A 26,877-nucleotide genomic window follows, 5' to 3' on the forward strand; every position below is an offset into this window, starting at 1 on the left:
GGGTGACTAGCTTCAGCATTTTCCATCTAGATTGAAGGCATCAGAATTGGTGAGTTTTCCTATAGATTACCTTTGGCTATCTATTACACCACCATTCTTGTGTTGAATACTACTTTCTTACTTTACAGTTATGTTTTTAAGCTGATTCTAAATCAGACCTCAGTGCAGTCCAGTTGGCTCAAGTTTTAAATCCAGAGTTTTTCCCTTCAATCTGATATTTTTAAGCATTTATAGAGGCGGTTTATGAAGAGAAGACAGAGACCTTCAAGGAAATAGTGTCTTTCAAACAATTCTGCTGCTCTTCTAGAACTAGATTTAGTGTAAATTCAAGTTACAAATTAAAAGAAAAATCAAGCTCCTCTCTGCCTCCCTGAACATACTATAATCAACTCTATCTTTCATACTGCCATTGAACTTTTTAATATTTAATTTGTACTTCACAATCTTCTCACAGCGCATTTTGTTCATCCCCAGATTCCCTATGAAGGAAGATATTTAGTGTCTCTGCATGCGTTAGGGATGCATGGCTTTCAGATGATTTAGTGAGTAGTTGCCAGCTATCCACTTTTCCCTTTCAAAAATGGTAAGGATGGGGAAATCCTTACAGTTAATCTGCAGAACTATATGCTTGTGCTCATATGCAGGTTTGCAAAGAGAAGGATCCTGCATTTCTAGAAAGCAGTGGCATTCCACATTGTACTTTATTTGGGTACAATTGCTATGTAATTTTTCTTTAGATAGCTGCACATCAAATTTAGTAAAATGAAGCCTTTTGGTGTACTTATGTACACCAAAGTGTACATAAGTTGACATTCTTCTAATGTCAACTGTTAGAAGACTTAAACAACCATTTTCTCGCAATACTTCCAATTTGTTTTATATTTAACCAAATACCTGACAACAACTTAAATGCTTATGCACAGTGCAGCACCAGGAATTGAAAGAACCTGGTAAAAACAATGTACTTATTAATGAACGTATTCAGCTGATTTTAAGGTTCATTTCATTTCCACAGGGGTACAAGCACTTGTGAACAGAAGTGATAAACTACATGACAAATATTGAGAAGTCTCTGGTGAATAAATGAGCAAATCTGTATACTGCACAGGAGGAGGAAAAATACAAAAAACAAAAAAACCACAATGTATTAGAGGAACCTTGCATAATGAGCCATGATGCAGTAAGTTTCTTCCCACAGAAGGGCCTTTATAAAATGTGTTACGTAAAATAATCTTCCAACCCTGTCTTTTCTAACAGTTTTTCTAAGTTTTGTAAATTTTGCCCCTGAAAACAAAACCAAACAAAAAAACACTTATTCTTCCAGTGACCTACATCTGCAAAAATGAAAAAACACTGTCTTCAAACACCCAGCTGTGTAGATTGCTGATCTCCTCCCTTCCAAGCTAAACAAAAGTTTCTATTAACCAAAACATTGTCTCATGGCAGCAAACTGGTGAAGTATCCTCTGTTCTGAAGAAATCATTTTCCTCTTTCTGAGGCTCTCCATTAAGAGCAAGACTTAATCCTCAGAGCCACCCATCTCAGATACAGGTGTTCAGAGATGACCCAAACCACCTTCCATTCACTCTTTTCCATGGGTAGTATTACTCTGGGGAGATTTTTGTACAGACTTTAACAACCACTGGGCTACTTTAATTTTCTTCATTAAAATAGCAAGGTGTTTGGATACAATGTCATCAAGTGGTAGAAATATAGGAATTTTCTTTAGTAAGACTGCAATTTTGATTTGCTAGCTTTTATGTATCTTTGCTTATATCTAACACTGACAAATTAACAAACACCTCACACACCTAAAAATTTCTGTTGTAAACTTTCATCCTCAGACTGTTTGCAAGCTACTAGTAAACTCAGTTTGTACTATAAATGCAAATGAGTTTTTTGTCAGGCAGAAATTCCTTCCAAACTGTGTATTGCCATTATCCACTTTGAATTACCTAATTATCCTTTTTATTTTTTTTTAATTGTGTGGAAAAAGAAACAAGGATTTTTATTTTTTATTTACTAAATCTCTCAGAAGTGACCTAGATACTCATTGTCTAACTGAGATCACAGTTTCAGACTGTTGTCCCATTGTCCAGCATGAGTGCGTGCAATAGTCTGGCCTCATAAAACAGACATTTAACCAAACAGAACCAATTAGCCCTCCTCGTTGCCCCTGTTCACAATAGAAAAAACAGCTGATGTTCTCTTAACTTGAAACAATGGGAGGATATGCATGGGCTGTGCAACTCCTACAAGCAGAGTAACTCTTTCCAGAGTAGGACCGTGAGAAAGTAAAGCCCATAAATGCCCTTTCAGTGGTTGAACTCCTGAACAGGCTTTTATAATGTGAACTCATCAGTCAGCTGTCTGCAGATGCACTTTTCTTTAGAAAATCTTAGTTCAAATGCAGCATGCCACTTTTTGGTGATAAACCATTCTGCTGAATAATATTCTGTCTCAGAATTGTATTCATCCCAGTATTGATTTATTCAGCAGCATCTTTTCCCCACAAAGCTCTTTTACATTCCTTACCATGCTTGCAGTTCTTCCTAATGATCTCAGAATAGCAATGACCACCGATGAAAGTATGGCAAGAATTGAATGTTGTTTCTAACAAAAGCAGTGAGGCTTCATTTAAGATTAAGATGCTGAGAAAATTCAAGAGAAGAAGCTGATGAGCTCAGAAATTCAGCCCTTCCATATGAATCCAGTAATTTACTTTCTTTTGACTGTTTTCTGCTCCATCTAGCTGGGATGTTGCCATCACATGCAACTGCTGGATATCCAGCTAAAGCTCCTGCTAGCAATGAGGCCCTGTCTCCTCCTTCAAAACTAGTACACAGCATTGTCTCATTTCCAATCCACAACATTTTCTGAGCACCTTCAGGCAGGAGTTCATTGTTTGCAAGCATGAAAACACTTTGAACAAAGAGGTCTTCATTAATGGCAAGGCAAAGATATCATTAACTTCAGGGAAACAATTCAGAACAAACAAAATCATCTACTTCACTCAGTTCCTTTGGCAATGGTCCCTTGACTTTGTTGCCAGTTGATGCTGTGAATTTCCTGTAGGCATGCATTCCTTCTGAGAATCGTTTTCCCTTCCCTATCTTCTAAATTTCCCTAAAATTTTGGACACCACAGTTCCAGAGCTCTGTATCCTGCTCAGGCAGACTACTTAGTACTCTGCTGTATTCTAAATTCCCCTCCTAAAGCCCCTATCAAAGGGTTTAATTTTTGTTTCCTGGATTAGTAAAGGAGTTTTCAGTGAAGACATCTCAGTTCTGATGGTTTGAGATAGAAAACTTCCTTTTGTTCACCTCCATCACCATCATATTTCTCCATCATTACCTACCTGCAAAATCCTTTGCCAGAGATCTTACAGATAAGTCCTCCCAACATAATAGTCCAGAAAGAATGGTAGGATTTTGTCAGTCATTTAATTTTAACTCATCTGGTTAGATAAAAAAAATTCTTTCACAGTGAAGGTGGTGAGGCACTAGAACAGGTTACTTAGTGTTGTGGCTGATGCCTTGTCCCTGGAGACTTTCAAAGCGAGGCTGAGTAAGGCCCTGGGCAACCTGATCTAGCTGTGGTGTCCCTGTTTATTGCAAGGGAGTTGGGCTGGGTGGCCTTCAGAGGTCCCTTCCAACTCTAAGGATTCTATGGTTCGTCTCCCAAAATGCCACTCTAGGAGTAAGGAGTGAAAGACAAAGAAGAACCATTCATTTGGTAACCAATTGTATCTGGTTATGATTTTATCAGTGAGGCCCTACCCTTGGATTGTATGTCCATCCAGTGATCTGAATGACCAACTAAACAGATTGACTAGCTTTTTGGGCATTCTTCTCTTGTTCACCAATAGATAGGAGCTGGCATTTATCTGCTCATGAAATGCTGAGGCTATGCTGCTTGTAGTTTTTTTGAAAGACTAGAAGGGTAAAAAAACCAAACCAAACAAAAAAATCCCAGACCCAAACAATGATCATAAAGCTAACTCATGTGTCCACAGGTAGAAGTATATTGTTTAGTTTAGTAGCTTATAAATTAGATCTGTAAAGGGAGTCAAATGGAGACCAGGAGACAATATTCTTGAATTCTTTAACCATGGAAATCTGTATTTTGATATCTTGAAATGGTCAAAGGTGTTTTATAAATTTGGAACCTCTCATTGTTATTTCTCACATATAAGTGTGTTTTGCTTGGATCCAGGTCTTTACAAAGGCAAATAAACATGTCCTAAACTTCCATTCATTTTTCTTACGAGATCAAAGATGAAAACCTGTCCAGATGTAAATAGCTAAGCCTCTAATGAGATGATCAGTGAATAGTTTCTTGTACTATAAGCACTTAAAATACTGCACTGAGGGTGCTCTGCACTTCTAACTTGTATAGCAGTAGCCAAGCATCTGTAACAAGCCAGACAAATAATTTCAGCAATTAGCTTGCAACATTGATCTCTAGGCTCTGACCTTTCTCATTCATCAGAGGCAAGTCAGATGCTCTATTGAAAAATATTGTGCCTGGCACTTCTCTAGAGCCAGAGACATCACAAATTGTTTCCTATTAGCAAGAGACTGTATGCAAGAAACAAATTTATGCATATTTTCTTTTCAGCAGGTTGACTCAGCCATACTGAGGCCAAGTGCCGGGTCCTGCACTTTGGCCACAGTAACCCCATGCAGCACTATAGGCTTGGGGCTGAGTGGATGACTGTGAAGAGGAAAGGGACCTGGGGGTGTTGGTTGATGCTCAGCTGAACATGAGCTGACAGTGTGCCCAGGTGGCCAAGAAGGCCAACAGCATCCTGGCCTGTATTAAAAGTAGTGTGGCCAGCAGGAGCAGAGAGGTGATCATCCCTCTGTACTCAGATCTGGTGAGACCGCACCTCGAGTATTGTGTTCAGTTTTGGGCTCCTCACTACAAGAAAGATATTGAGGCCCTGGAACGTGTCTAGAGAAGGGCAACAAAACTGCTGAGGGGTCTGGAGCACAAGTCTTATGAGGAACAGCTCAGGGAGATGGGATTGTTTAGCCTGGAGGAGACTCAGGGGAGACCTCATTGCACTTTACAAGTTCCTGAAGGGAGGTTGTGATGAGGAGGGGTTTGGCCTCTTCTCCCAGGCAATAAACAGGACCCAAGGAAGTGGCCACAAGTTGTATCAGACAAAGTTTAGACTGGACATAAGAAGGAACTTTTTCTCTCAGGATGGTCAGGCACTGGAATGGCTGCCCAGGGAGGTTGTGGAGTCACCATCCCTGGCAGTGTTCAAGAGGCATCTGGATAGGAAGCTAGGATATATGGCTTAGTGGTTTTCTGTAGGTCTGGTAAAGGGTTGACAGTTGGACTAGATGATCTCATAGATCCTTTCCAACCTCATCACTCTATGATTCTATGATTCTATGATACTAGAGGTGGAAAAGTCTAGACTGGTTCTCTGCATCATGTATGTGGACAAGTAAGTGGAGTCTCTACAGAAGTAACAACTGCATGGTGCTATGTTGTGCTGCTCTTCACCTTCCTGGGTTTAGCAGGTCCCTGTCTCAAGGGTCTACCCACTGCACTACATTACATCCTGCACCTACTGAGCCCTGCAGACAGCCTATCCAGCCACATACATGTAACAGGTTGAGTTAGGATTTCTTTGTACTGTTAGTGAGAGAGATAAATGTCTGTGGAGGCACAATTTGGCTGTGCTGAGCTGCTTTCTGGTAGGTCATTTATGTACCACAGAGAGATAGGACCTGGGGCTTGTAGATGCTCACCTAGGGATTAGCCAAGAGTCACAATGAGGCAGGATGAACATGGTAAAGCAAGTTTGATTTGTGTATGTATTAAAAGACAGAGTGTTGCAGCTTTTCTGTTAAATTGAATTCTGCAGTTACCATCTAATTTTAAGAGTTGAAGCACTGTGCATCATGTTTTGTCTGCACTTAAAACTGTTGTCAAGTCACTGTAATTCCAGGGAACTCCATAGAGCTTCTTCTCTTCTTTAATTAGGTTGAGAAGTAACCACCTAAATGCAGCTGACTGCCACCTACAAAACCATGTCTCAGTTCTGCAAAAAGTAATTTCAGAATGTGAAGCAAAAAACTCCTCTCACTTACAATAAAAGTGCTATCAGAGAATATCAGCAGCTCAGCTCGTTTCAGTTGAATACCACGTATCTGCTTAGAAATAGTTTGTGTTGGGACACATGCTAGTCAAAATGTAGTCTGAGCTTTCCTGTTCCTTTCAGCTTTGCCAATAATGGATGTACTGGAAATTCCTCAAGGGAAAACATCCCTCCTGGAGCCCTGTGTTGCATTTGTACCTTTGCGCACAACAGAGACTGAGCTTCCAGTTTCCTCCTTTTTACTTTATACTGCTCTCTTCAAAGCTATTTTATGGTAAAAAACATTAAGAATACCTTGCTATGGTTCCAGTATGTAATCAGAGAGATAATCTACCTAAAATTCTGCCTTCTTCCCAGTTAAATCCTCAGTCATTTCTTGTTTTTTTGGTTTTTTTTTGTTTTGTTTTGCTTTGTTTTTTTTTTTTTTCACTGACATTTGTTTTGTTTTAGTTTTAGTTTTTGTTTCAAATTAGAGAAAACATTAAAAAGGAAGAGTTTAGGAAATTCAGTATTTGTTAGGACAGTTAACTTTGAACACTTATGTATCTAGAGCTACAGTTGCAACTGTAACAGCTAAGATACAAGTCACTGATAAGGGCTTTGTATGGGCAAAACAATTCAATCCTCTATTTTTTTCAGCTCCCAGGTTGGCTGACCACAGGGCAGGCTGGCAGTGCTGTAAAGGCCCATTCAGTGGCCAGCGGTGTTAAGCCTTGCTCTGCCAGCGGCATTCCATATGGGATCCGTTATGAGAAGGGCTGTATGGGGAGGGGGAGGAACAGGGCTGGGGGTTACTTAGGCAACAGTCATGCCAGATCATAAATGGCAAATTGTTTTAGAGAAATGATTTGGTGTGAGATCTAGCACTGAACAAGGGTAATAGAAAATTTATTTTTCTTAATAGAAAAAAAAAGCAATGACAAAAAAAGTTGAAATAAATAGAAGTAGTTGTACTATAGCATACATCGTCCCTCCCCATTTTAGACCTACCACATGTGTGATTTACTGCTGAAGCTTCCACAGCGAAGTGGGAGACATGAGCATCCATCAGCTTTATTGAAAGTGCATCCAAACTCCTGAAAAGATTCTAAACAAATTTCATCCCACAACTCATAACTAAAATAGCCAAAGGAGCAGCTTTAGTAAATGTGTCATACCATAGACGACAAAGTAGGGAAAATACTAAGCAAGCATCACATTTCTCTTCAATGTCTATGTGTAATACAAGGCTCTGAGGATGCATGCAATGTCACCTGTTTACAGGGAATGTGTTACCAGGCTGGTGAAAGGCACGTATGTTCACTGAGCGACTCTGCTGTATCTCAGTTTGAAGAATGGAGATTGGTTGATGTTGGCCAGGAACAAAGTGACAGTGATCTGTGAGTCTTGGAGGAGCTAGGTAGCTAGCTGGAAGTGAAAAGATAATTTTTTTTAATAGGAAACTGGGCATGGTAGGCAGGCACGCACTATTGAGAAGGGCTACCTACTTGGATCAATCCAGTATTTACTGCATTCAGCAAACAACTCTGGGAACAAAGAATGTGAGGCTTTAGATCTGCTGCTACTTTTTCCACATTACCAGTTGGACTTAATTTCAAGGGTCACAGAAATACAGGTATTTCTAGACCTACAAACTATTAGGTAGGACTTTATTATTATTATTATTATTATTATTATTATTATTATTATTATTATTATTATTATTATTATCTCACAGTTGGCAGTGGTTTTGCAATACACTACTGCATTTATGGCCTCAGATCTGTCTGGATGGCAGCATTCTTTGGTATGCTGCTTACTCACCATAACATGGAGCATCTGCCATGATTTCTACATATTTTTCATTTTCTTCTTTAGCTTAAACCCCCAGGCCATTATTTCCTTCTGGTCCTGGTGAACCACAGTGTGTAAGAACATAATCTGGTTTGTTTTTCTATCAGATGTCCTATTGCCTTTTCTTTACTAACAGGCAACTAAAGAGCACAAGCCTCGATCTCACACGGAATTTGCTTGGAAAAGCAGTTTGCTCTTACCATAATTACAAAGAACAAGTGTTTTTTGAAGACAATGAATCTTTAGAAAAGATTCTGAGACTGAGAAAAGGTTTTAAGATACTGACAATTTCCATTCCACTTTAAAACAAGACCATTTTTCTCAGTTTGCAATTATGAGATATAAATATAAACTTAATCGCCTAACTGCAGAAGATATGGGTTTCTTATTGCATAACTCACAACAATATACAAAAGCAAGCAGTCCAGACAGAACCACAGTATGGAGTGTCCAACATCTCAGAGCCTGATACTTTCATCTGCTTCTCTTCAGAAAGTATCAGCTCTGAGACATTGGAGACAGACCCCATGCTGTGGTCTGAAGGATGTGGATGTCCACAGAAGTGCTTCCAGAGCCCCACCAGACAGGATACTTATCCATGTAAGTGGGTTGGATGAACTTGCTTGCCTCTGCCGAGGCTGCTGTAAGCTCTTGTGTAACCATGCACTGCCTTCCAGCTGGAAGCTGTAAATGGACAGCTGAGAGGTCAGGAGAAGCCCTTTGCAGTAACGAAGTACTTCTCAGTAGTCGTGCAGGTACACTGAACCCACCCTCTGCAGTGGATGCTTACAAAGCAGCACCAAAATAATGTTGGATTATTTTTGTTCACCTTAGAATTTTCCAGGAGGAAATTCTAGTGTTATGCAGTTTAGCTCGTTCACTTCCCATTTTTAAAAGATATTTTTTTCTTTATAATAAAAATATGTTAAACACCTTTCCATGAATTCAGTTTTCTATGACTAGTGAAGTTTCAGAGCTCCCATCTTGCCCAAGAGTATGGGTATCTTGGCTTTGAATTGCATTTCCCAGATCATTTCATGTCATTTAATTTATCCCTGGGCAATGATCTCTCCAGATCCCTTTCATAGCAGAGCTTCTCTGATGTGAAAGTCATTTTTTTCCCTTATGTCAGTTTTCCTACTGATGGGATTGGCCTTAACTAGCACAGCCAGTATAGAAATAGCCAGTACTAAAAAAAAAAATGGAGTAGGAAAAAGAAATCAGATGACTGCATGCCAAGGAAGAACTTCTTGGAAGTTCAGATCTCTGATTTGTAGTTTGGGCCTGTTCCTAATTTATGAAAGCCACTTCATCATTCTAGAAATAACCTCTTTTTAAAACCAAACTCTTCAATCTAACACTGAATGTTGACTTTATGTTGGCAATAATAGCAGCCTTTCTGAAAATGTCGTTTTGGTGACTGAAGATGTCAAAATTAACATAAAAAACTTATCCTGCAATAGGGAACAGCTTTACACATTTTTAAACAGCTTTATACTGCTTTGGGGGAAGGATTTTAAGCAAATTACTTATTAGAACATCAGATTAAGATGTCATAGTAATTTAAGATCATAATGAACCAGCTTCAGCTCATTAAGAATTAGCTACATCCCTCCAATGGAATAACCAGAAGAACAGGTACCTCTAGAGTGCTCCCCATGATATGAACGGAACATTTGCACATGGGAGAAATATATTTCCATTCAGTAGAGAAAGGTGAAATAAGCAGCTTAAGGCCAAGTGCCCAAGTTAATGTTAGGTGAGCTGAATCCTGCTCTGGTTCTGTGGCATTTTTTGAAGTAATAATTTCTATTGAAATCATTAGTAGAAGTGTCAGCCCTAAATTGGGATATAAAGCAGAGGGCTGAAGACAGCTACTTTTGACATGGTGTAAAATGAAGTTTCTGGCTATTGGCAGAATGTAAATAAAAAGAATCCACTTAATCATGTTCTTATATATATATGAATATGTGATCATGATCTATGAGTCAGAGCCAATGTACAAAATTCAAACTCTGCAAAACCTCATGGTTTTTGCTGTGCTACAGTTTTTTTCAGTACTGCAGAGGAATATGGCTTCTATTACAAATCAAACGTTCTGAAGGGCAGCGCTTTGCTCCAGACTGTTGAGATTAATTCTGTAGATATTCTACCTGTACTCCTCATCTATCTCATGTCTTTTCAGACTGAGAAGCAGGTGATGTACAAAAGCCATGTGAAAGTAGTGTGAAGATGCAGTCCTGCTCTAGCACCCAGCCCAGGGACAAGTGGTGTGGGAGCTGTGTTCCTGCTGGGATGTGCCGCTGGGCAGCATGATTCCCTGCGCTGGCCCCACAAAGGCATTCCTGCTGCTCTGCCAGCCAGCTGTGGGCACAGGGCCCAGGCTGTGATTTGTGGCAAGGAGATTTTGCTTTGACAGCCCAATGTCACTTTGTTTTTACATAATCAGCCCTTTTTGTTATGATCTGCTGGCTTTGGATAACAGCAGCGAAAAACGTTTCCAAGTGGAAGTGGCACTCTGGGTAAGGACCAAGACATAATACATTCAAAGAAACCAAATATTTCTTGTTTCTTGTAATCACCTGCAATAAAGTGCTGCAAGTGTTCACTGATAGCTTGCTCTGCAGGCAGGATGGAGTGACAGAGAATGGGGAGAGGGTTCCGTTGTGCTTTAAACAAGCCTCTGGTTATGCCCTTCAAAGACAGATCTGCCAGCAGCAGAAAGTGAGATAAATATCCACAGTCTGAAGGACTGGAGGGGAATTCACACAGTTCTGCACTAGGCTTTGTTCAGAGAAACTCTCCATCTGAATGAACAGCAGGAGCAGGAGAGTTCTCAGAGCTGGGAAAACAACAGAGCTGAAGACAACACAAACTTAACGTAACAGACATTGGAATAACGCACCATACTTGGGAACAGGCAGACAGAGAAGTTTCTGAGGTGTTTTTCTAAATGTCTTCAAAATGTTGAACACAAATTACACCAATGAGAGATCTCAGCTATAAAAGCAAATGGGGCTGCTTTACGTACTAGGAGAAGCAACCAAAATAATAAGAAAATAAGAGTACTCTAGATGAAAGACTGAGTGCCATGACATACTGTGTTGAGGGCAATAACAGAGCTGACACATCCTACAGAGGCAGCCATAGGGGCATCACTTTCCAGTCCTCAGCTCATATAGGAGATTTTTATATTTTTTCTATGCTCCTTTTGCTCAGAGAGAATGGAATCTGGAGTCCAAAGAATGACAGCCAACCCACCCTAGTGCATACTTGAACAGCTCTTCCAAGAGAAAAACATTTACTCAAGTTTGCCAGACAGTGAAAGAATCACTTATTGTCTGCCTTGGACCCTTTCCTACACTTCCATCACTTTTTTTCCCAATCATTTCCAAAATATCTTTATTCTCTTCTGCAGTCAATACCCAAAAAGCTTTGAGCAAGTTGGACAAAATTTGGCCACACAGGGAATACCAAAATGAGAACCAGTGGGGTGATATGTCTGCAGTCTCTGCTACTGGATCCACAATCAGCTGAACCAATTCCACCTTCTTGTCCTGTACATGCAGTGTCATTGGCCTGGTTGCTCCAAGAAAAGGCAGCAGCACCGAATTACTGCATTGTATAAAGGTGCTTATAGCATGGCATAAGCATGCTTATGCTCACTTTTTTTTCTAGTGTAGGTTTCAAGTAAGCCATTTGCTCAAATAAGTCTATTAACTTTAAAGTGCCTAAGGCTAAAACTGTATTATGGGAGGCAAGCTTTGGGGGATGCAGCCCAAAACATCTGAGAAGGGCTTCTGGAGTCCTCTGCCACTGACTGATTTTTGAGCATCACTGGTGGGAAAGTAATTAAGTAAGTAAAAGCAAGCAGCATACCCTCATCTGACTGAGCAGCATGTTACTTTGAATGCACAGACCCACCTAATTTCTTGGGCTTGTTAGAAGAGCTCTTGGTTTCAGCCAATATGAAACCAGAATACAACCCACTCCTTCCTCTTCTATTAACTTTGAATAGTCACATTTTGCCAAGTCTCTGCTGGGGCATCAGGGGATCAGATGCCCTGAAAGCTACTGTGGGACCATGTCTCTGCATGGCACCGGATGCTTTTATGCCTAACAGCAATTCTCAGCCTAGCAGGGATAGTTAATCAAGCAAACAGTTTTAGCAGACCCCTAAGTGCAGCCCATAATTACCTATACCTGTTTCAGATGAGCTCCCTCCAGCTAAGGAATAATACTGTGTTCTAGTTGCAAATACAAGTTTGACCTTATCTGGAATAAAAAATGAACATCTTCACAAAACACCAATGAAGAAAAAAAGAAAATGATTTGAAAAGAACAGAATTAAATTAATGGAAATAAAATTTTGGGTAAGTGCTGGAAGTAAAATAATATCTTAGCAATATGTACTAAACTGTGGCAAAACCTCCTAAGGAAAGTGAATGATGGAGTTCCAGGGTCTGAAGAATCACAGTTGCTTCAGGCAAAGCTTCAGGAAAGACATGACTGGGGAACAGCATGGGCTGGCTGTAGAAGTGCAGGGACAGAGCATGGCCAAGAATTTTTGCTCAGATGTTTGCATTGATGCAAGTACACTGTACATGGAAATGCACATGGAACATACAGCTGACCTGTTTTAAAAGCTGTGCATATTTTTATTTAAACTAATGGGAATTTTACAGCTTAAAATAACATTAAGCCATCAGGGGACACCAGTGAATCTGGATGATTTTTTCTGTCTCATCTCCAGAAAACAACCCCTTAACAGCTCTTCAAACTTACAGATATGATTTTGACATTTCTGCAAGTTAGAACATGATTATTACAAGATATCTCTCATTTGAAATCCTGTTTAAAAGAAAAAGAAAGCAGTCTTCTCTAGTTTTACAGTTATTTCTAATATCTAGTTCTATTAGGTAGAGACAGGAAATGAGACAAAAAAGCAAAACATTTATCACTTTCTTTCTGGTGGACAATGAGAAAGTATTTTCTGATCTGCAGTTGTCTGGGGAATCCCTTTTCCAGTAGAGATTTTGAGCACAATATTATCACAAGTTATAGGCTGATCTGGGAAAGCATAGCAGTTCTGTCAATTGGGAACAGCTCCCTCTCCAGCCTGCCATCCATTACCCGGCAATGCCTGTCCACTGCTTTTCATGCCAGAGAGCTGTTTGAGTGACGACTGAAATAAAAACATCTGTGCCAAGGTCAGGATGTGATGCACCATTCCCTATGGAGCCTGACTCGTGTTGTTTTCTGACAGCCATCTGAAAGAACTGAAGACACTATGAAAGGCTACAGTTTTTAATTAAAAATCATAATGGTCCCTTGCTATACTGTGATACAAAATGGACTTGCAAACTTTCACTGTAATATTCCTTGGACCATACAAAATACTGTACTGTATTGATGTCTGTTGAAATTCAAGGACTGTGATGAGTGAAAATCCATTGAACCTGTTTCATATGACATTCAGACATTCAACTCCATGTACAGTGAGAAGCAGTGGAGAACTGAGGGCTGTGTCCTAGTGGAGCAAGTGCTGGAACAAGAAGCACGGTGCTGTCTTCCCTGGAGAGCTTCTTCCCAGGCCTGTGGAAAACACCTGTTGAAGGTAAGCAGGATTGCTTCACAGACACCAATACAAACATCCATTCCTCTTTTTAACACAGGATACAGGGGCTCCAGCCACTTTGACCACAGTGCTCACAGTCAACCAGCTCTCGAGGCATCAGCCATTAGGCCTTGCTGACAGATTCGTTTCACTATTTGCATTTTACCACCACACTCCAGATACCCTGAAGGACTCAAAAAGAGACATGGAGTAAGAAACAGCCAGGGCTACTGACCTTCCTCTTCTGTTCATGTGGGCTTTCCCATTCACTGTAAATGTTTGCTTTCACCATATCAGTTCCCTTTGCACAATAAACCTCTTCCATTATTTCCCCCAGTGTTTCACAGTACACACTTGAAAGGCTTAGATTGCTGCACAAGTTGGGAGATAAAGATCTCACATAGAGCTGTGCAGACAACTGGGGGAGTAGAGGGAAACTACTCTCTTAGTCCCACATCCTCTTACCTGCGAAGCTACTAGCTATGTTGATTACATTTAAAAGAGCTTTAGAATCAAAGTGAAATTCCTTTTTGTCTTTATTTGCTTGAAGAATAAAAAACTTGAGAGCAGGATGATATTTCTTTCAGTTTAAGACAAGGAAAAAAAAAAAACCACAACAAAAAGTCAATTGGTGATAAATTTTAACACATTACCTCTTACTCCAAAGAAAGGGAATAAATTAGTGAGCTCTATTAACTGGAAAGGATAGGCAGACCACGGAGATACAGCAGCCTTGAGAAATCAAAAGGAAAATCTGTCTTGCTCTGCTGAATTGCCTTCTGAAACACAGAAGCCAAAATGCTGTGATCTTCATGAAGTTTGGGCCTTCTGATAACACATGGATTCTCCTTGTATTCCTTCATTTGCAGAGAATCAAAGCAACACTGTGGCAAAACATGGAATCAAGTGATAGGACATCCCTGCTATGCAAACTATGTTCATCAGATATCTGGTCCAATAAAATTTCTTGGATGCAATGTAAATAGTTGTGATGGAAGCTAAATCTTTCATTTGCTCTTATATTTACTGCCTTTTCTTTAGTTTAGTTTTCCTCTCTTTTCTTCCTTTGCAACTGTCAAGGAAGCATCTGTGAGTTTTATTAAACAAATGTTACACATTAAAAAACCATTGCTGTCAGCCAGAAAGGAAAATGGCATCTTATTTGAAAACAATATGTAATTGTTACTGCTGCCTGTTATGAGTTACACCCTTGAAAATGATGAGGACTTATTTAGTAGCAACTGATGCTGAGGAAAAGCACTGAAACTAAAGCAGAAAACTGTTTCATTATCTTTGGGAAACAGAATACTTGGTTTCAAACAACATAGTACAAATGCCCAGAATATTTTCATCTTAGATGTGTTTATAGTCACTTCAAAGAGGAAGAGCAAGAAAAGTTTTCCATGACACTTTTGTCTGCCCATCTCAGTGTTACAACCAGTGAATGCTCACCATGGCCAACTGCACTGAAGTTCTAGAGAAGAGCTGTGCCACAGGGCAAATGTCCTGGCCATCACTCATATTTCATTTCACACGCAGCCCCTGGGACAGTGATGGGGACTCAAGTCTTGATTTGCCATTGCTTCTATTAGCACTAACTGATTTTATTAGCAGGCCTCATGCAAATATTACAAGAGCACGCCCACAGGTGCAACACTGATATACTATGTCTAAAGCATAACTTTTACTTTAATTGATACCCTTAACATGTATACTGCTGATATACAGCAACCTCTGCTTTTTTTTTTTTTTTTTTTTTTTTTTTTTTTTGTTTTCATCTGGATATATTTTTTGTTTTCCTTTTTAATTTACTTCTCTCTTATTTTGTTGTTATTCTACTTACTTTGTTTTGTGTTGTATTTTTTTTTTTTTTATGCTATGCACAATTCAGATTAGTGCTGGCAAATTGTCACAAAGCAAATCAGGAGACAACAACAATGCAGAAACCACTTGCAAAACTGGCTTAACATTCTGCACATGATCAAAGCCCCTCTCAGCAGGACTTTAACCACTTTAGTTCACAGTTACCTACTGTTTATTCAACACATATTTCATACCATAGGATCTAAATTTTCCAACCCACTTCAGGGAAAACATATAAGAATACCTGTATGATAAATTGTGGAATGATTTTCTAAAAACTGGATGAGACAGTACATAAAGAATTGTGGGGGCTAGTGTAAAGCTTTTTTCAGTGCTATTAATTCAAGTGGGATAAGAACATAATTCAGAAAAAGTAAAAGCCCTGATCCCAGAAGAGGTTAGTTTTTAATTACAAAAACAGCAACATATCCAGTATTTACAGGATAACAGAGGTCTGAAAGAAGCTAAGAGTTTTAGGCACACCTCCACAGCTCTATTATCATCGTATCACTACAAGTATCCTTTTAAATAGGTCTACTGAACTTTCTCATATTTCTTTAAAAGTTACAACTCAATTTGCAATTGTAACTTTTTAAAATTCTAATTCATTATTATTTTTTAAAAATCTGATCTTGGAATGATGTAATTTTTCTCATGAGTTGCTCAAATTATTGAAATTCTAAAATGTGGTTAAGTGAAATGCTTCTATTTCCTTTCTTCCCTCCAGCTTCAACAAGCTGATTCCCATGGTGATTATCACAGAATCACCAATGTCGGAAAAGACCGACAAGATCACCCAGTCCAACCATCCACCCATCACCAATAGTTCTCACTAAACCATGTCCCTCAACACAATGTCCAAACGTTCCTTGAACACCTCCAGGGTTAGTGACTCCACCACCTCCCTGGGCAGCCCATTGCACTGCCTGAGCACTCTTTCAGGCTGAAGTCTCACAGAAATCTTTTCTCAGGGAAAGTGTTGGGCATGCCCTGGGCAGAATTAAGGCGCATCATCTAAGCAGAAAAAGTCCCCTTTACTTTTCATACTGCAGCCTTGACAGCCTTGAAACGGAGAAATCTCTCTGGTATTGAACTCCAAGACTATACTGCAGAGGCTGCAGTGTGCTTCTTGTTGCGACTTCAGTGACAGACTCTTTAGCCAAACCAAATTTCAAAAGCCTGAAAGCCAAGATCCTAGGCTTTCTTTGGCAAGAAAATTAGCTAATGCATCCATCATGTATAACAATTGGCTGTGAAGAATTTGCCAGTGCCCTCCCTCTGGTGAGAATTTTCAATATCTGCAGTACAGCAGTTGATGTCATTACACCATTTAGATAGTAAAACTGGTGCAGTTTTTTCTTATTAAGACTGATTTATCATTACTAGAGCTTAAAGATGGCTGAACCCTGTGCCTAAAGGATTACCACTCATTGGCAGCTGGGATTACAGACCCCTTCCTGGGCACCCAGCACGCCACAGGTTGCCTATGTTTATGCAGACAGCAGAGCAATCACAGAGAAAAGCTCAGTTTCTCACCTTCTCCAAGAAATTTGTGAAACAGAGATTTTATCCCCAATGTGCAAAGTACTTTGCAGAGGTCCAGTACAGACACCTCATCACCTCTGCCATAACACCTCATAGCCCCTTGTTAGCTCTTCCCTTTTTATGATTTTGCAGGTAAAAAGGTTCACCCTGTTTAAATACCCCAAATGTTACCAACAAGGAAATATCAAAGTGTACAAGAAAACACTCAAATATTAAAACAGATGCCTGTGTTCACCTTGGGGATAAGCAAGCTACAATACAGGGCTCAACTCTGCTCCACTTTCACTTAATGGCAAGGCAAAGCAGTCCCAGCTCAGCGGCAGATTTCTGAGTTCACACCAGGCTTGAGGAGACGAGCGCTTGTCCAAGGATTATCATCAGGCCCCTCACCATCATGTTTTCACTTGCTCCAGGTGGGCTCAGTCTCATCAGCAATTCCCCAGACTTCAATTTGGAAGAAACATTTTCATGTTTGACCTTGTATCTCCAACGTAATGTGTCCTACCTCACCCACAGTGGGTGAGCCCCCAGTTTTTGTTTCTGCATTCACTTCACTGCTTTTATGAAACTGCCTCAACAAATACGGGTGACTGATTGATAAGGGCTGAACTTTCTTTCACCCTCAGCTGCTCCAATCTGAATTTTTAAAACCCCCCTGGGCAGAACAAATACAGAAGGCATTACTGACAATTTTCAAATCATTCACAGATTTTTCTTGTGTAAAAACTGAGAAAGCCAGAATTTTATCTGAACCTGATCCAACTGCTGAAGGCTTCGTGTATGCAGAGACTCCTTATCTTTCCTGTGAAGGAGGGGAGAACTCCGGGTGGTGGCCACAGCACTGCTCAAAAGAACTAAACATGTTCTCCCTATCCACTAACAGAAGCCATTCCAGGGCTAAATAAATTGATGTCCAATTATTACATCTGCACATAATAATGGGTGCAATGAAATAGTTTGTGGTGCACAGCTAAAGCAATGGGTGTCCCAATATCTTATTTAGAAAACTTCTACATTTCTAATGAATCATTAAATATTTGATGACCTGATTTTGGGAACAGAATCTTCAAGGTCAAGTAAGGATTAAAAGTGAGACAAACAAAGACATAATACAAAAAGCAACTGGATAGCCAGTTCCTGAGTAAGGCGTTAGAAGTGACAGACTGAAGTCTGAGAGACAGTGTCTGAGAAAGGCAGCAAAGAGCCAGAAGTACAGGGCCACCTTGACAAGAAAAGACCTGGCACATTCTTGGTCTGCTGTGGTTTGTGATTATTTCTATCGTATCTGAGTAAAAACAAAAAGGAAAAAAGAAAAGCCAAAAGTTATTTCAGTGTAAGCATGTTAAATAACTGGCATCGTTCCTGAAAACTTCTAAAATTAGTTGTAGCTCCACACATGTTGGCTGGGTTACAGTATCCTGTAAAATTAGACATCTCTAATAGGAGTGTTGACAAGCTCCTCACTGTAGCAACAAAGTGGTACCCACTCAGAGAATGAAGCAAAGTTCCTGGGAAGTAATTAAAGAACATTTTGGTCAGCTTGTGATGCAAATATGATTTTTTCAGGTTATTCAGAAATAAAATGGAAACCCACAGAACATCAGCAAGAAGGACTAAAGTAACAAGGCTGACTGATGTTCGTCCAAATGAGCCTGAAAAGAAAAGATGGGAGGAGATAGGAGGATTTAAAAGAAATGGTACAGGAAACATCTCCCTCTTCTGTTTGTTTTCAGTCTTTGTATTTTTACAATCTGCTGATGGAGTCAAAACTAACCCACCTTTTCATTAACCTCAACTCCTTCTCCTTCATTTAGGAAAAAAATAAAAAAATTTTTAAAAATACACTAATTATTACTTCAGATACACGTTTTTCTGGTGCAGAACCTTGTTAAAGAACAGCATTTGCATACTGAAATGTGCTATTTTTGCTAGTCTTCAGTTACATTCTGTCAAGCCAAGCCTTTTTACATTATTTTTAATGATGTTACACATAGTTCATCATATAGAACATCTCCAGTTCTAATTACTGTGAATTAAATTTAAGCAATTTCAGTGAAATCAGCAGAGATCATCTAGTTTTCCACTGGTTTATCTAGAGCAAAAACATTGCTTATATGTAATCTAGCTGCCCAAGTTCACTAATGACTCTATGGAATTTAGAAAAGCATTCCCACCAGCTAAACAAAATACATCCTATTTTCTGCTCAAAACCAAGACTTGAAAAATCAGGAGGCATAGAGGGAGGAGAAGCCAAGTCTCTCTTTTCTTTGTCCTTGAAGGGCTTCAGTCTCGCCCTTCCCAAGTATTACACATGCAGACATAATTCAGTAAGGGAGAGTTTGGAGAATTTCTGAAGGAAATACACTGAAACAATTAACTGATACATTGTTAGGGGTTCTTGGAATTCAAAGGCAGAAGGCTGAAAAATTAAGAGGTGTAAAGTAGATACAGTCACAAGATGTGAAGCAAGTAAAGTCATTTTAAATCACTTCTATCACTTTTTGTATGAACTGATGTTTAAAACAGTACTGGTTAACGACAATGTTAATTAACAACACAGCATATTTTCTAATGTACCCTAGAATCTCTAATTAGTTCTTAACCAACTTGACTGCTGTATTCAGAGTTTAAATAAACTCTGCTGGTAAATGGGGAAATCAGATAGTCCAAGCGTTGGCTGCATGAACATTCTTGCAATAGCTTCTGTTTCCAGTTGCTTCATTGAGTTTTCTATTTCATGAACTATTGTGAGAGAAAATCATGTGATAAAGGTGTAACTCAGCAATGTGCCAGCAAATAGCTTATCCTCTGACCACCAGTACTTCAAGAAGCAGGCATCTCAATGAAATCAGATTCCTGGGGAGTCTGTGGCACCAGACATACCAGAAAGAGAGCCATTAAACCTTGTTATATACCATGACCAAGATAAAGGAATTTTTTTTTTACCTAGGCAGGGCTTGTGATTAATATTCTGCTCTTGTGCTTAGCCTGTTGAAGCCTCGGTGTGCTTTTGTTTATGATCTGATTCTTGTTACACACTGTAAGGGAAACAGTTGATCACAGCCTGAACCTCTGATTAACCATCTGATGCAAGCAATGAGTCGATTAACCATCTGATGCAAGCAATGAGTCGGCTGCAGGAGCACAGGTGAAGGTAATTCAGCTGTGCTCCCAGAAGGGGTGGAGCTTGGCTCCACCTCTCCCAGATCCCATTTAAGGGCTGACCACTACTACAGTAGCATTTCTTTCTGGAGATTGTTCCTTTGTGGGGTTTTTGTGGTGAGCCTTGAAATCAGCAAGCACCTATCTTGAAGGCCTCAGAGTTGGTGAGTGTTTTTTCTTAGTTATCCTCTAGCTATTTGTTTCTATCTATATTTGTACTATTCCAACCATACAAATACCATACTTGCATTATTTCCATACAAACACATGCAACTAACTCAAGTTGTGTGGTTATCTCTGGTATGAAATGGAGGGGAGATAAAATATTGGAGATTCATGCTTTGTTTTCAACATGGGAAAAAAAAAAACAAACAACTAAACAACAAGCTGAAACATCAGAACTAATGCATACATTGCTATATATATTTATGTAACTACAAATTAATAACTATATCAATATGTTTCTATAATTATCTAGTTTATTTGAGGAAAACCTTAAATGATAAATTCCTTATGTGATAGGATAGGGTTGTCCAGGTTCAGCTGGTTAAAAGGCTCCCAAGATCAATTAGGTTTTACTTAACTTCTTAGTGTTTCATTAAGTTAGTTGGAAGTACAGCTGAATGACACAGCATTTAGCTTTGCAACTGGTGGCAGTAGTCACAGCTTTATTAAATACTTCACCATCAATCTTTAATCATGACATACATACATATATAAAAACAACAAAACCCAACCTCTTAACATCCTTAGAAGATTAGGAGAAAAGAAGGCTCTGTTAAGACATATGGCAAGTAATCTTTTCTTGCAAAACAGCACACTTAAACACAGCTCTAATACCATGTGTTAAGGGATAGTGTCTTTTTTATACAATGCATTTAAAAAAACCTCTCTGGAAGCAACTGGTATACAACTTGAACTGCAGCATCAGGGTTGCAACATGTAATTTGACTACAAGGAATTGAAATGAAAAGGCAGGAAAGGAGATAAAATTCCATGAATTAAAACTGTGATTTCCCAAACAATATTCTTAACTGTTAACATAAGTTGGAAATTTGTGGAATGTAATTAATAAAAAAGTAAATGAGAATGCCTGCTGCACTGAGATGTCTCTCCATCAACACACAAGGAAATAGACAGGCATCAGAATTGATGAAATGGGCACCTATTCTAGGCTGGAACAAGAAATGAAACCATAGATTTAGTTACTGTAAAGATCCTGTAATCTTGTGTTTGCGTTGGGTTTTGTTTTTTTTTTCCTTCATTTCTTGATTCAATTATGTAATCAACCTGTTGAGATATCTGTGCACTGTATACAAAAAAATAGAAAGTTTTATTTTTGCACCCATCACCAAAAAATACCTATAGAAGCTACTATTCTTTGCTACTTCAATGTGCTTAGAAGTCACCATCCAGCAAGTGGACAAAGACTGTATTTTCAAATAACTTTGCTTTTATCTTGACTAAATCCTCTGCTCATAGTGTTTGTAATAATCCTAGTTCTGTGCAAACAGGCTGAAGGAGGCATGCAGGGGAATCCACTGGCAAAATAATGGCAACATGTCAGTACAGTAATCTATTTATTAATATTTTGCTGTTGTGTATTTGAAAAGGTCAGATGCAAATAAAACTGCCAAGATATGATATTCCTCTGAGAGGAATAAAATGGTTTTATGTATCTCAGCTTTGCCAAAAAACTATGGGAATGAGAGCTTCATTTTGTGAATAAAGATGTAGGCACAAATACTGCATCAAGCAGGGTGAAGACCACCCTTGGGCAGCGTGTTTAGAAGGAAAGTGGTGAAAGGTTGGGGGTTTGCTTTGTTTAGCAGAACATTTGGGTGTGTATAACAGGCCTGTCTAAACAGAATTGGTGTGTCTGATGGCTGATCCAATATTCTGAGGAGGTCCTCTATTCAGAACTTGTTTTCCTTTCACACTTACCCTACTTTGTGTATTGTGCTAGATTATACTGGTTTCATAAGTGGCAGTCACAGTAACTGTCCATCTGGATATGTTTTGAGGCTCTATAAAGTTTTAACAACTGTAAAGGGGAAAAAATAATGAAGTATGCAGCCAGTCTGAAGTGGTTATCTAGAGACAACCTACTGTTGCCAGGAATGCACAAAGGACACTTCATGTTCCATGTAAAATGTATTCAGATCTGTAGTCCTAATAATACAGCAAGAAGTTTTCTCTTGTGACAGAAGAGATTATCTTCCTATATTTATAACCCTTTAATGCATGAAAATAGTTAGAATAACAATATTAAAATTATAGTAATGCATTTCAACATCTAATCTTGATTCGGGGCATGTGTAACTGAACCACATACTTGATTAACTCTTGCACTTGTCCTATTGTTTGCTTTTTAATAAGCAAGATTTATGCTTCTCAGTGTCCTTTAAGATATTGGCCTGTAAGAATTTATTCATATGCTATTCAATATGGAATGCCAATCAGTTCTCATAATCTTTGTACACACTTGTTTCCTCACATGTAAAAAGTTCTCCATTTTGGATTTTCAGCATTCAATAATTCTTTTATTTAACAAGAATCTACAGCATGAGTTTAAGTTTTGTGTATTTTCATGACAAAAAACAGTTCTTAGCAATGAAATAAATGTGATATATGCAGTCAGACTGCATCAGTGACTATTTGGGGGAAAAAAAATATAGCTTTAACAGGTCTTCTGTTCTATGCTACTAGTATTTGGTACTTGGTGCAATTCTGCATGCTAACATAATTCCAGTTGCTCCTGATCTTTTCAACAAATGTTAAGTTCTCAGACTTCACTGGTTGAGGAGTAAAATCTCAAATCCCAAAGAGGTGAGATTTCCCAATAGAATCACCAGCACCTTATGGCAAGTGGCAAGAAAATATATAATGTTCACTTGTTTCAAAGTAGTGCCTGCACAGAGATACATTCTGGCAAATGCACCAATAACCTGCAAATCTAAAATCTAGATACAGTAAGATTTTGCTTTGGGAAAAAGAAAAATAATTCACAGGTGAACTTACCCTTTCAACCATGGACTCTTCTCAGCAATGACAGATGATCTGTTTTAAAACATCTCGCTAGAGAAGACATGGTTCTGCAAATAAACTGCTCAGGTGCATATTGTGAAGTTCTGGAGTAGGCCTTTTTAAGTCACTGAGATTTAGACAGATCATCTTTATGCTTAAAAAGTAGGATCGTACTTGTATCAGGTTCAAAGGGACAAATCAGGACACTGGGATTATGACTCAGCAAACTACATCATGTGAAGACAGCATAGTATAATCTACAAACTTCATTAGCTATTTCCTGTTTTATCATGATAGCATGTCCAATTGGATCTGGAAGCTGGGCCTGCATTGTCTCTGCTCACAGAGCAGAGCTAAAGACCACAGCATGTGCCAGGGAGGGTCCCCATGGTGCAAGCTTTCACTCAGCTCCAAATCACACTATCTCCAGGCTGGCTTACATTTGGGCTTTCACTTTGCTCCTGATGTTTTGATGAATATGTAGAAGAGAAGCCAAATCACACGAGACTGTCTCATTCTGATATATCAAGCAGATAGTTACACTTAGTCTCTTGAGCAAACCAATACCTAAGCTGAGAATACTGCCAGAATTCCTTGCACAGCAGCTGATATCATGCTGGAAATTGCAAGCATAATTTAAACCTGTCTTGTTCAATATGCAGCTTTTTATTATTATTACTATAATTATTATTAGTAGTAATTATCCTCTGGTTACCCCAGCTAGGCTAATTTTTTATTTTTATTTTTTTTTCTTTTTCTTCCCCCACCATTTGTAAGAGAAGATTAAACCTTGTAGGGCTGGAGAGAATCCCTTCATCTAGAGGAAGGGGAAAAAAAGTGCTCCATAACCATCATAAGGCAGATGATGTTAGAACAGTGAAGACTTTCCCTGTGGCTCTCTAGTACCCATCTGCAATAAATTCACATGGGGATTTGGAGGAAATAAAGGCCTCAGGTACCAAGCAGGTTCAGTGGGTTAGAAAGCTGTACAGTATGGTTAACAGCAAATCTTTGTTTTATCCATCCTGACAGGCTCTGCTGTATCATACAGGTATATATTTTTTTTAAGGCAATATTATAAATTGCTGTCAGGCCATCAGCATTCTGACAGATTTCCAAAGCATTTCTTTACTTGCCAAAGTTCCACAGTCCCAGGTTGCTGTATAAGCCACTCCCAAAATGAGGCATGCAGCACTGTACAGCACCCTCATTCAGGGTGAGATTTTAAGAAAGGAGCTGGCCCCAAGAGTTCTGGCTTAAGGACTCCAAGAGACTTTTATTAAGATCACCTCTAGCAATAGTTTGTATTAGCAAAATAAGCCAACATTTTTCTTAGATGTTTTTCTGTTCATTATTCACTTAGGGAAGACTAATAAATTAATTTAGCTAGTAAGATAATAAGTTAATGTGCTACACATGGTATGGTGACTTCAATCTAAATTATTCATGCATGTCTACAAATTAAAAACAGATTAATCCTCCTATTTAAACAAGACTTACTGGTTCAATTTTATACATAGTGGAACCATTATTAAGGCTTTTTGCCTAAGGCCAAATTACAGGTTCTCTGTCAGAACCCTGGATTAAGGCGAAAGTCCATCAGGGGCTTTCATAGGACCATCTTTCAGCTGAGAACAACTGGTGCATGACATGTGCTTGCCCTGCCTCCTCCTTTGCCTTGTACAGCCCAATACCATTGTATCAAAGAATCATAGAATCACAAGATTGGGAAGATCTGCAAGATCATCTAGTCCAACTGTCTTCCCATTATCATTGCTACCACAAGCCACTAAACCATATCTCATAGCTCCTCATCCAGATGCTTCTTGAACACTGTCAGGGATGGTGACTCCACCACCTCCCTGGGCAGCCATTCCAGTGCCTGACCACTATCTGAGAGAAAAAGTTTTTCCTTATGTCTAATCTAAACCTCCTCTGGAGCAACCCGTGGCCGTTTTCTCGGGTCCTGTTTGTTGGCCAAACCCCTCCTCAGCACAGCTTTCACCTTTCTTCTCTTTTCGGTGAATTAATTTCAAAAAAATATTATAGATGAAATAGAATTAAGTTCAGTCTTTATTTTGTGAGAATCATATTCGCTTCCAGAAGCTGAAAGTACCGGCTTTACCAGCTAGCAATAAAACTGAAGTCCTGATATTTGAAAACAGTATCTCAAAGTCACACAAAGTTGCTTACTCTGTACCACGGTAATGTTGCAATGCTATTCTGTTGCCCTGCTTTGCTAAAGGTTACAAGATTAAAACTAGATCCATGCTAAATGATTTGAAGTAAAACAGGCCCTTTATTCTCAGACCATCTCAAGGGCTTTTGCAAGTGGGAGGAAACCAAGTGCCAGCAAATGGATCTAGGAGGGCATGACCTAAGGATAAGGTTAAGTGGTATAATAATCTCCATGCTGAACTTGATGCTGTATAGCAGCTTCCCTGATGTGCTTGGTCACAAGGTGAATCACTGTGAGCCAACCTCACAGATTTTCTGCCCAAAATCACTTAACATTTGGGATTCTGTCAAACACAGGAACTCCCACCTAAAACATTTTCTACCTACTGAAGACTACTTTCCTTCAGGCTGTACTCACTGATAACCTTATCATATTTCTCATTCACTTTGGTGCACTGTTCTATATTTACTGCTCTGATATTTGCTTCCAAAAGCTACTTTTCAGATACAAAAATTTAATGAATAGTGCTAAAGCTGACATGCATATCATGGAAGCCCAACCTGAGCATTAACTTTTGTTCTATACAACCCCTCTAAATCTAAAACATCTCTTAGACTTTCCTCTTTGAGAATCAAAAAGTTAATGCATGAGTTCCCTTTGTTTGTCATTGATGTCACAGGATAGAATGATCTGGCTGATGAACTATTTCTTTTTAGATATTGTTGAATGGGCATATTGATCACATTTTTTGGTTGGTTGTTTTTAATCTGCCTTGGAAGAAAGATAAAACTAGCTAATGATTTGCAGAGTTTCTGTTTTAACGGCGTCCTTCTTGTTATGACCAAAGGCAACACTCTCCACAGACCTCATTAAGGGAAAATGTCTCAATGTCCGGCTCTCAGAGACATTACGCACATCTTCCCTTTGCAGAAAAAAAAATAGCTGAGCTAAATTTGGAATTTATCTGAAGTAAGAAAGAGACTCTAAGCTGCAAGAAGTATCCATGAGGAATTATTCCCTGATGGCTTGGGAAGGATTTGTTTCTGACATGTTCCAGCTCAACCCAACCACACACTTGAGGTACAACTGTGTTAGAGAAGTTTTTTTTTTGTTTGTTGTTTTATTTTATTTTTTTTTTCTTGCTTAGGAAGGATAACACCAGCTTACTCAAACTGAAACATGATGGCATTTCAGTATGCAGAGAAGAAATGGTCATCTGTTAAAATAACAGGAAACAGGTAGAAATGCTTAATATGTTGAAGATGGAAAATATAGAAAATTCTACTCATGCCTCACACAGGGCAGTACACAAAGAAAGATGACAGATTTGATGTCAGTTAGGCATGCTGTACAGAGATAAATACAAGTAGTCACATTGACAAGTGAGCTGAGTATACTATCTGAAATTTCAAAAGACTGGGATATGGCACTGATAATAGAATCAGTCAAAAGACACACAGAGGTAGAAGACCAACATTTGGTATGAAGATAAGGACAGGCTTTCATCTCAGCTAGAAAAAACAAATGTAACTT

General features: G+C 39.0%; 1 protein-coding gene and 1 long non-coding RNA gene across 5 annotated transcripts in view; one reads left to right on the forward strand and one right to left on the reverse strand.

Annotated features, from left to right (window-relative positions):
• The window catches only part of LOC107313567 (uncharacterized), a 55,122-nt gene extending 40,571 nt beyond the window's left edge, over positions 1-14,551 (forward strand). For all 3 annotated transcript variants that reach the window (XR_014945902.1, XM_085546929.1, XM_085546928.1), the window contains 2 exons: positions 13,451-13,568; positions 14,438-14,551. The gene's annotated coding sequence lies outside the window, so the exon portion shown is untranslated. The remainder of the gene's footprint in view (positions 1-13,450; positions 13,569-14,437) is intronic.
• LOC107313568 (uncharacterized) overlaps positions 1-26,877 on the reverse strand; it is a 129,606-nt gene that overhangs the window by 36,679 nt on the left and 66,050 nt on the right. The window lies entirely within an intron of this gene.

Source organism: Coturnix japonica, chromosome 4 (genome assembly GCF_054131305.1).
Source record: "Coturnix japonica strain WE chromosome 4, WE-NBRP24, whole genome shotgun sequence".
Lineage (NCBI taxonomy): Eukaryota > Metazoa > Chordata > Aves > Galliformes > Phasianidae > Coturnix > Coturnix japonica.